Below are 11,802 nucleotides of genomic sequence, written 5' to 3'. Positions count from 1 at the left end.
CATCTCCTGCTTCCCCACTTTTCTTATTATAGAGGAGACGGAAGCTTCCCTAGTGGACCCATTCAGAGATAATTGCTCTGGGAGGCATTCCTGGGGCTGAGACCAGAAATTATTTCTCCAGCCCTTCCAATAATTTTATAAGTACCTAATTTCCTGTCTTAAACTTTTTTTTGTTGTTTAAAATAGTTGGCAAGTTTTCTGTAAGGGAACAGTGAAATAAATGACACTGAGTGCATTTTACAATTTGACCTTGAATCCTCTTCTCAAACCTTATTCATTCCTGCAAGGATACTTCATGCTATGGCTACACAAATTCATTTAGCATTCTAGAATTTAATCTCTACGATGCCCTCTCATTTTGCAACTGCCATTCCTTCTATTTTAATCACCTTCCTTTTCTTCCTAATTGTATGAGTTATCAATTGTTGAAAAGCAAATTATCTAAAAACTTCATGACTTTTACAGCATTTATTATCTAACATTGTTGTGGATCAGGAAACCAGGCATGGGTAACTGGGTCCCCTGCTTCGGGGTCTCTCACAAAGCTGCAATTCAACTGTCTTCCAGGGTTTAGTCATCTCGGGATTTGACTGGAATAGAATTAACTTTCAAGCTCACTCGCATGGTTGTTGACAGGATTTAGTTCCTTGTTTGCAGTTGGCCAAAGGCTACCCTCAGTTCTTTCCTAGCAAACCTCCCCTTTGGGACAGCTCACAAAATAGCGGTTTGCTTCATCAGAGCAATAAGCAAGAAGAGCCAGAGAGGAAGCGTGCTGGCAAGATGAAAGTTATAATCTTTTAGATCTAATCTTCGAAGTGACATCCGATTATTTTTGCCATATTTTATTCATTGGAAGCAAGTCACTATGTCCAGCCCATGCTTAAGTGGAAGGGATTATACAAGGGCATGAATACCAAGATGAGGAGATCATTGGGAGCCATTTTAGAAGGCTGCCTCCTATCACATTAATGAATTTTTCTCATTCATTCTTTTTAAAATTTGTTTATACATCTGTCTTATATGCCACATTGTATTCTGTTAATTGTGTACATATTTTATTTTTCCTTGCATTCTTAGCACTTGGGTAGTATATGTAAATCTAGCACATTTACTGAGTAGGCTTCGAGTAAATGTTGAATGAATACATGTATATACATTCATCATGTATACATTCATTCATTGAGATTTCATGAGCTGCAAGTTATACCTTTATCCAGTTATCTGCATTAAGTGCTAAGGTCACTCAGTACAGGGCTGTTTCTGTCCACTTAAATTTTGTTCTTCTTGAATACTTTATTTTGGTGTAGAATGCAACTATGAACAAGCCAGAAGAATGCATAAAGGCTACTATACTTGAACTTTACTCTCTGAGTTGGCCATTGACTCACTTCTGTGAGTCAAACTGATATTTATCTTAATAGAGAAACTAAACTGCAGTGTGTTTTGGACTGTGGGTAATTAAAAACAAATTGAGTTCCCTCAGTAACAACAAAGCTAATAAGTATTGGCAAAAATTTGATTCCTTGGTCTCTATATTTCTATTTTAGTCTTTGAAGCCTAGGACGCTTTCTTGGCAATCTAAAATTCTGCACTAAATGCTATCATTTTCTGAAAATTAGAATCCTTTTTGATAACTTCCAGACTCATTTTACCACTCCATTGTTATTTTGTTTGAATTTTGCCTTCAGTGAAGTTGAAAATATTTTTGTGATAGAAAAAAAGACAAAATCAATTAAGAATACCAAAAGACTGGCCAGGCACGCTGGCTCACACCTGTAATCCCAGCACTTTGGGAAGCCAAGGCAGGCGGATCATGAGGTCGGGAGATCAAGATCATCCTGGCTAACACAGTGAAACCCCGTCTCTACTAAAAATACAAAAAATTAGCCGGGCGTGGTGGCGGGCGCCTGTAGTCCCAGCTACTCAGGAGGCTGAGGCAGGAGAATGGCGTGAACCCAGGAGGTGGAGCTTGCAGTGAGCCGAGATCGCACCACTGCACTCCAGCCTGGGCAACAGAGCAAGACTCCATCTCAAAAAAAAAAAAAAAAAGCATACCAAAAGACCTAATTCAGTACTCCACTGTGCATATTCTTTTACCTATGAAGATCACCATTTCAGCAAAGTCAACATCATAAATGATAACAGTAATAACAAAGACTTCAATGTTATAAAACATTGATGTTATATAACATCGATACGATGTTATAGTATCATAACCAAATATCTTAAAATCACATTATGTTTTCTCCATTAGTAAAGATTAGTAAAATAATGTATCAAAGATATACTGTCAAGTTAAAGAACATAACAGAAATTTCTATGTAGTAAAAATATGGGGAGAGGATGTTTAAATATGAAGATCCAGCATGGAAAATATGTCTGGGTGGTCAATCCAGAAAGGAGGGTGGGATGAGGCACATACCATTAGTAAGCATCAGAAATGATGTCAACTCACCCTTGGTATTGACTGGTATCTGGGCAGAGGCAAGAGGCAAACTTGATCCTGATTTGGACAGAAACAAGGCTTTGCCTGCAAGAGATCTTGCCCCAAGCCTGAAACCCCAAGGCAGGTAGATCAAAGCACTAATATACTCAAACAAAATGACATAATAATCATTCAGTAGTCAGTGGGAAAGCTGAGGAATCTGCATCTGCATGAAGGAAAAAAGTCATGTGGTGACAATCAGAGCTGGGGAACAGTTCAGACTGTAACATAAGCAAGAGAATATTCCCATCCTTGCTCCCACTTCTTCATGTCCCCTTTCCAATTCCCCACTCATAGGAAGAGGAGTCGCTAAACCTACTGACAAAGACCAAGACTTTCAATGGTAGGCACACACATTTTACTGATTGATGAGGTTATCCTTAAACTTCAAGGTAGCTGAGCTACCTTAAAGCTCAGCACCCATTCATGGCACTCACTTGTCTGCTTCCTGTCTCAGCCTCTGGCAGGACTTGCGCCCTAGACGCAGGTTAGCCACTTTCTACCATTACTTCTATTCCACATATGGAGTTAGATAGCTGGACTCAGCCCCTGTTGCATCTTTCTCTTTGTGGATCCTACTTAGGCCTCCAGGCTTAAGCCATATGCTTAAAAGAGTTTTCTCAGAGAACTCTGCACTGAGGGTTATTACCTGATATAAATGAAGTACGGATGGGGGCAAAGATAATTATTTTTGTTGTAATATCCAAACTTCTTTTATTCTCCTTTCCCAGAATGATGGCTTGGGATGCACCAATGTAACTTTTCTCTGAATCGATTAAAGCAGAATCCTGCTCCCCGCAGAACAACAAACTTCTAGGTTTATCTGGAAGCAGGTGACTCAAATATGCTCACAAGCAAGTGTGATCACCTTCCACATAGCATTAAGTGTTTTCCCACTGCTCTACTCCCCTAATTCCACTAATTCTACTCCAGTGAATACTATCATATCTCCTGCTAGGCACACTGACCACTTCCCCTTGTTTTGTCCATCTTCCTCCATAACTATTTCCTCTAGGTATCACCACATCTAGCTGGTACTGCTGCCCCTACTAGGCACTGCTTCTCTATCTTCTGGGCACTGCCACACCCACAAGGAACTGCTGACTCTGCCAGACTCTACTGCTGATTCCCTGGTAATATCCTAGGTGGCATCTACCAAGTAACAGTGCTACTTCTCTACATGATGTCTTGTCCACTGGAGACTGCTGCCTTTTCCTCCAGCAACCATAGAATTCTCTAGGCTCTGCCATCTCTGCCAAGAACTACTGCGGTTGCTATTGACTGACACCAGCACGGATACGCTGGAATTCTGAAGCCACTTTAGTATGGAAATCAAGGCACCCTTGCTGTGGTACCTTCATTCCTATGAGAGATATTATGTGTAAATATGGAAATACAGGATTAGAACACCAATGAAAGATAACAATTGGCAATGTAGATTTGGAAACCATCTCAACACTGGTGAAAATTAAAGCTGAGAGTGCATGAGCACCACCGCCCCCCGGCCCCAAACATTTAAAAAATAAGAGCAGAAGGCTGAGAACAAAGTTTGAGTAGAAGCAGCCAGAAAGAAGAAATCAATGAGATAGAAGAGCCTCAAAGTCCTAGAGAATGATGAAGCTTTCATGTTAATTTTAGGTGACTAGGTGTTCCTCTTATTCTACAATGACAGAATTAAAAGCAGTAATGTATTGTTAGGAAAAGCACTGGACTAGTGGCCAGGAAATCTGGATTCTAACCCAGTTTAATTAACTTGCTCTGTACTCCTTAGATGAATCACTTTCCATCTTTGGGTCTCAGCTTCCTCACCTCTAAAAGAAGAATATTGGACCAGGTGATTGTTAGGCAGTTTTTTTTCAACTTTATGATTTTATGAATTACATACGGAAAGTTAAAAATGTTTACAATCCATAGCCACTCAGGGTCTTCCTCATATATTCCCACAGTCCTAACACAGATGCTTAGTGACCTTACAAAAAAGCAGGAGACATTGGACATACTTTCCTAGAAAAAAATATACCAGGCTGGGCTCAGTGGATCACACCTGTAATCCCAGCACTTTGGGAGGCCGAGGCAGGCAGATCACAAGGTCAGGAGATCGAGATCATCCTGGCCAACATAGTGAAACCCCATCTCTACTAAAAATACAAAAATTAGCTGGGCATGGTGGCGCACACCTGTATTCCCAGATACTCGAGAGGCTGAGGCACGAGAATCTCTTGAACCTGGGAGGCGGAGGTTGCAGTGAGCCCAGATTGTGCCACTGCACTCTAGCCTGGCAATAGAGCAAGACTCCACCTCGTAAATAAATAAATAAATAAATAAATAAATAAATAAATAAAAGGAAGAAAAAATATACCATTCTAAAAGTCTCCAATTTTCCTGATCTTCACTACAGGACCATGTTTACTAGAATTTATCAAAGCCTCTGTGTTTTCTTTAACTGGAAAATACTTATTTAAAAAACTATGAAAATCTGAACATACATTACAAATTACAAGACTCATGGCAAAATGATCCTTCTTCTTATAAAAAACTTAGAGGTTTCTTCTTCCATAACTTTTACTATTTATATATGTGGTTTCCTACAAATATTTTTCTTATACTTTTTTATATGTAAGAAAAATAAAGTTTTCCTTATTCTGCTGCAAAGTAGCTTCAAAATTCCTATTCCACAGAGGATTTCTAATCTCTTCTATTTTGTTTTAAGATAATCTTTATTACTGTCTTGTTCTGTTTTACATTCTAATTAATTCATTATGCTCATGCAAAGGTAAGAAGAAGAAAGCTGTTGTGATGAGAAGGTATCTAGAGATGTCATTAATAATATTAATTTAATACTGATTTTAAATATTTTAGTCTTTTAGTCTTTTCCTTGTCAATCCTCACTATACTCCCCATGAGATATAAGAAGGAGTAATGGCTCTATTTTACAAAGTTGAAGGCAATTTGTGCAGAGCACTTTTCATGACTGTTTAGGCCACAATACAAAACCCTTTAAAATTCAACTAGCTATGTCTTTTTTAAACAAGTTTATCGAGGTATAATTGGCATACAATAAACTGTGCATGATTAAAATGTACGAGTTGAGAAGTTTCAACATATGCATCTGTGAAACCATCATTTAAAATCAAGAAGATGAACATATCAATCACTCCAAAAAGTTTCCTCCCACTCCTTTGTGGTACTACCCTCCCACCCATCTCCACAACACTGCTCCCGCATTCCCAGGCAACCACTGATCTGCATTTTGTCACTATAGATTAGTTTGGATTGCCTAGAATTGTATATGAATGGCGTCACACCATAGGTACTCTTTTATTGCGGGGGAGGATCTGGCTTCTTTCACTCAAAATAGTTATTTTGAGACTCATCCATGTTGTTGAGATATACCAATCAACCATTCCTTCTTATTGCTTAGTAATATTCCATTTTGTGGATATACCACAATTTGTTTTCCATTCACCTACTGATGGACATTTGGGTTGTTTCCAGTTTGGGCCTATTACAGTTAAAGCTATGTATATTCATGTATAAGCCTCTGTGTAGGCATATGCCTTCATTTCTCTTGGGTAAATACCTAGGAGTAAAATGGTTAGATCATGTGGTAGGTGTATATTTAGCTTTTTAAGAAATAGCCAAACTCTTTTCCAAATTGTTGTATTATTTTACATTTCCAACATGCAGTATACAAGAATTTCAGTTGTTCCACATCCTTGTCAACATGTGATATGATCTGTCTTTCAAATTTTAGCCATTCTAGTAGCTACAGTGCACAGTGAAACCTTATTATTTTCCTAATTTGCATTTCCCTAATGATTAATGGTATTAATTCATGCACTTATTTTGTCATCTATAAATCTTTGGTGAAATGTCTGTTCAAATATTTTGCCCATTTTAAAAAGTTGGGTTGTCTTCTTATTGGGTTGTAAGAGTTATTTATGTATTCTAGTTAGAAGTCTTTTGCCAAATATATGTTTCGCAAATACTTTCTCCAAGTCTGTGGCTTACCTTTTTATTTTCTTAACAGAGTCTTTTAAAAAGCAGAAGTATTTAATTTTGATGAAGTACAATTCATCCTTTTTTTTTTCATTTATAGTTTGTGCTTTTTGTGCCATCTTTAAGAAGTCTTTGAGAAATCCAAGGTCACTAAGATATCTTCTAGAAGTTTTGTGATTTTAGCTCTTACATTTAGATGTATGATCCATTTTTAGTTAATTTTTACATATAGTATTGATGGCAGTGGCAGCCCGTCTGGAGCAGCTGCTGCAAAGATGCAAGCTGCAGTGAGGGAGGCCTGGCCAGGGCTGCACACTCCACAGAACCATGAAAACAGGAACAGGCTGGAGCCCCACCTGCTTCTGAGTTGGTGGGGTGGGAGCCCCACCCTCCTGGGCACAGCTGCAGCTGCCCAACCACAGCTGTGGACCTGGGCATCCTTGTGCTCTCAGGGGCCCAGGAAGCCCCTTGCCCCCACAGGCTTGAAAGTGCCTGCTCCTGCTGTCTGGCCTCTCCCTGCTTCTGGGGCAGAGCAAAGTTGTGGCCAAGCCCAGACGCTGTCACAATCTGGCAGGTGTGTGCATGCTTGGGGCAACACTGACATGCCAGCCCCCTGCCACCTCAGCCCCCTCTGGACTTTGGACACTGATGAGCACGGGAGGGGAAGCTGAGGGGGCGCTGAGGGCAGCTCAGTGTGGGCCTGCAGGCTCCCGTTGGCACAAACAGCCTTGGTGCCATGGACAGTGGCATGAGGCAGACAGGCTCCTGGGCAAAAAGGGGTGGGTCCTCAGCGAAACCCTACCTTTAGGCAACTGAGAGTCTGAAGCCTGGGGGCTGGGCTGCCAGGTCCTCAGACTGGAGTGAGAACTTATGGCACTTTTTCTGCTGCCCATGGACCAATCAGCATGCACTTCCTCCCTCTTGAGCCCATAAATATCCTAGTGTGGGGAAAAGCAAGAGAGATCAGATTGTTACTGTGTCTGTGTAGAAAGAAGTAGACATAGGAGACTCCATTTTGTTATGTACTAAGAAAAATTCTTCTGCCTTGAGATTCTGTGACCTTACCCCCAACCCCGTGCTCTCTGAAACATGTGCTGTGTCAACTCAGAGTTAAATGGATTAAGGGCGGTGCAAGATGTGCTTTGTTAAACAGATGCTTGAAGGCAGGATGCTCCTTAAGAGTCATCACCACTCCCTAATCTCAAGTACCCAGGGACACAAACACTGCGGAAGGCCGCAGGGACCTCTGCCTAGGAAAGCCAGGTATTGTCCAAGGTTTCTCCCCATGTGATAGTCTGAAATGTGGCCTCGTGGGAAGGGAAAGACCTGACCGTCCCCCAGCCCGACACCCGTAAAGGGTCTGTGCTGAGGAGGATTAGTAAAAGAGGAAGGAATGCCTCTTGCAGTTGAGACAAGAGGAAGGCATCTGTCTCCTGCCCGTCCCTGGGCAATGGAATGTCTCGGTATAAAACCCGATTGTACGTTCCATCTACTGAGATAGGGAGAAACCGCCTTAGGGCTGGAGGTGGGACCTGCGGCCAGCAACACTGCTCTGTAAAGCATTGAGATGTTTATGTGGATGCACATCTAAAGCACAGCACTTAATCCTTTACATTGTCTATGATGCAAAGACCTTTGTTCACGTGTTTGTCTGCTGACCCTCTCCCCACAATTGTCTTGTGACCCTGACACATCCCCCTCTTCGAGAAACACCCACAAATGATCAATAAATACTAAGGGAACTCAGAGGCTGGCGGGATCCTCCATATGCTGAACGCTGGTTCCCCGGGTCCCCTTATTTCTTTCTCTATACTTTGTCTCTGTGTCTTTTTCTTTTCCTAAGTCTCTCGTTCCACCTTACGAGAAACACCCACAGGTGTGTAGGGGCAACCCACCCCTACATCCTAGGCTCAGCCAGACTCAAGAAACATGGGGACAACCTGCCTGCGTGTAGGAGCTACCCACTCCAGATCTCCTCTCTGCTGAGGGCTCAGCAGACATCCTGACGACCTGCCTGCAGGAAGGAGCCACCCACTGTGGGTCTCCTCTCAGCTGAGAGCTGGGCAGACAACCGGACAACCTGCCTGCAGAAAGGAGCTACCCACTTAGAGTCTCCTGAGAGCTGTACTGTCACTCAATAAAGCACCTCTTCACCCTACTCACCCTCCAGTTGTCTGCATACCTCATTATTCCTGGATGTGGGACAACAACTTGGGACCTGCCAAATGGCAGGACTGAAAGAACTGTAACACAAACAGGGCTGAAACACCCCCTCACTCCCCATGTTGCAAGCGATGAGAAGGACAGAAGAGAGAAGGAGAGAAGAGCTTTGACACTTCGGGAAGCCCAGACCTAAGAGCTCCCTGAGCCAGGACTGTAACACCCTCTTGGGGGCTCTGCATTTCCTGGCATCTCAAAGCTTCCAGGTGCCACCACATTCCCTAGTGCCAGCAGTGGAAGCCGCTTGTGGTACTCCTGGTCCAGCCACAGCTTTGCAGGAGCCGGCGCCCATGCCGGCACCTGGAGCCACCCGCCCCGCCACAGCTGGCGTGCCTAGCTGTGCGCAGTGGCCAGACCTCGCGCTCACTTGCTCACGCACCCCTCACCACTTTGCGCCTGGCTCGTCCTTGGCAGGCATGGGATCTGGGCCAGTGGCATGAGCCGAGTGCAGCCTGCAAGGCCAAATGGGCAGAACGAGCCCAGTGGGCCTGAGCAAAACTCGGGCAAAGGAGCCACCGGCCACAGAGGTTTCTGGCTGGCAGAGCAACACTCCAAGAATCCTGTGACAGTATGAGGAAAGGAGCAAGATATTAAGAGTTTTTTGGCATATGCTATTCAATTTTTTCAGGTTTATTTGTTGAAAAGATTATCTTTTCCCCCACTGAATTGCCTTGGCATATTTGTCAAAAATCAATTGATGACATATATATAGATACATCTCTGGGTTCTATACACTGTTCCATTACTCTATCTATTTTCATACCTATACTATACTGTGTTGAGTAGCTCTTATTATAATGTCTTGAGATCAGGTAGTGTAAGTCCCAAAACTTTGTTTTTCTTGATGAAAGTCTTGACTATCCTAGGTCCTTTGCATTTCCATATAAATTTTAGAATTAGCTTGGTCATTTCCATCAAAAAGAAATCTGCTAGAATTTTTATTGGAATTTCCTTAAATCTGTAGGTCAATTTAGGCAGAAATGATATCTTAAAAATGCTCAGTCTTCTGATTCATGAACATAATATACCTATTTATTTAGGTCTTCTTTAATTTCTCTTAACAATGTTTTTTATTTTATTTTAGATTCAGGGGGTACACGTGTAGGTTTGTTACATGGGTATATCAAACGATGCTGAGGTTTAGGCTTCTAATGATCCAGGTCACCCAAGTGGTGAACACAGTACCCAATAGTAGTTTTTTCTACCCTTTTGGAATCCCCAGTGTTTATTGTTCCCAACTTTGTGTCTGTGTACTCAACGTTTAGCTCCTACTTATAAGTGAGAACATGTGGTATTTGGTTTCCTGTTTCTGCATTATTTTGCTTAGGACAATGGCCTCCAGCTGTATTCATGTTGCTGCAAAAGATATGATCTAGTCCTTTTTGTGGTTGTATAGTATTCCATGGCGTATATGTACCACACTTTCTTTATCCAATCCACTATTGATAAGCACCTGGGTTGATTCCATGTCTTTGCTATTCCATAATATTTTATAGTTTTCAGTATACATGTCTTTCTCATCTTTGGTCAAATTTGTCCCAAATTTGCTGCTTTTTTTTTTTTTTTTGCTGATAAGAGATATTTAAAAATTTTCCATTTCTAATTGTTCATTGCTAGTATATAGAAATACAACTGATTTTTGTATATTTGATTTTGTATCTTGCAACTTTTGTAAACTCACTTATTAGTTCTAGCAGCTTTTTTGTAGTATTCCACAATTTTCTTATGCAAATAAATGCAGTGCTACAACTTCCTTTCCAACTGGGATGCCTTTTATATATTTGTCTTTTTTTATTTCATTGACCAGAACTTCCAATACAATGTTTAATTGAAGGCAATTTTTACAGAGTAATATTTCTAACTAACTCCCAGGCCCGGATTAGGCTGAACTATGGAATCTTGTTGAATTTGATATCTTTTGGAATTTATTAAATCATTATTTATACTTCATTTTTAAGCTTTTTCCTTTTCCAGTGTTCAAATATTCATCAAATGTTCAAATATTGAACAACTACCATGCTGGCTGTCAGGGAAATAATGGTGCACAAACAGGCATGGACCTAGCGCTAATGAAGTCTTACCGTACTACCAAGGCAGTTTAAAACAGGAATTAAAAACACAGGTTCAGGGTTCTGTCTGCTTGGGTTTGAATCTGGCTCTGCACCTTAATGGTTGTTTGACCTTGGAAAAGTTAATCGACTTTTCTAAGCCTGTGTCTTAGTGAAGGTATTAATAATACCTACTCACAGGATTGCTGTGAAGATTAAACAAATTAATACCTTTAAAGTCCTTAAAATACGGTTTGACATATAGTAAATGGTCAAAGAGTATTATTATTAGAGGGAAGAATTAGCTCTTCACAAGGTGAATCTACAAGTGACTGGTGAAGGAGGGATGTGCAAACAAGAAACATAAAAACCAGTTTAACTGCTAAGCATAGAGGCAGCAGTGTCAGCTGTACCTGGGTTAAAATCCTTGCTCTGCTGTTTATTGTCTAGGCAACTTTGAGCAGACGACTTAAACAAGAGCAATGCCCGTAAAGTGCCTAGTGCAGTATTTGGCACACAACAGATGCTTAAAAGACAGCAATTATTGATTCAGACGTCCCGCAGAGCAGTAATATCACTAACATGTGTTCATCATCATATCTATCATTTATCAAAGCTCAGGATTTTGAACCTTGTAATTACTTTTCATACATTCTCTTATGCTTAACAACTCGGCTAGGTGAACACAATCCATTGCCTCATAAAGAAACAAGATGACCTTTGTGTATCTATGATCAGTGGGGAGGCTGGAGGTCTGGGAAGTGGTACCTTGGAGCCCAACTGTTGACCAAACCAGGGCTCTCAGTGCGGCCTTGGTCGCCAGCGGGGCGCTCCACTTTCCGCTCCGGAGATGGCACCAGGAGAGATGGGAGTCCGCCAGGCCGTTTCCATGGCCACCTCATGAAGCCCCTGCTCCGGGAGCGTGACAGGCGAGACTCTCCTTCGCCGCCACCTCTCGTCTCAGATGACCATCTGGGCTCGAAAGCCCTCAGGAGCTGCGGAGCGCGGGTCGGTAGGGGCGCTGCAGAGGAAGGTTGGGCGCCGTCTCCA

This window comes from Pan paniscus, chromosome 9 (assembly GCF_029289425.2).
Source record: "Pan paniscus chromosome 9, NHGRI_mPanPan1-v2.0_pri, whole genome shotgun sequence".
Classification (NCBI taxonomy): domain Eukaryota; kingdom Metazoa; phylum Chordata; class Mammalia; order Primates; family Hominidae; genus Pan; species Pan paniscus.
The sequence above is the reverse complement of the archived record's forward strand: the minus strand, read 5'-3'. Positions refer to the sequence as shown.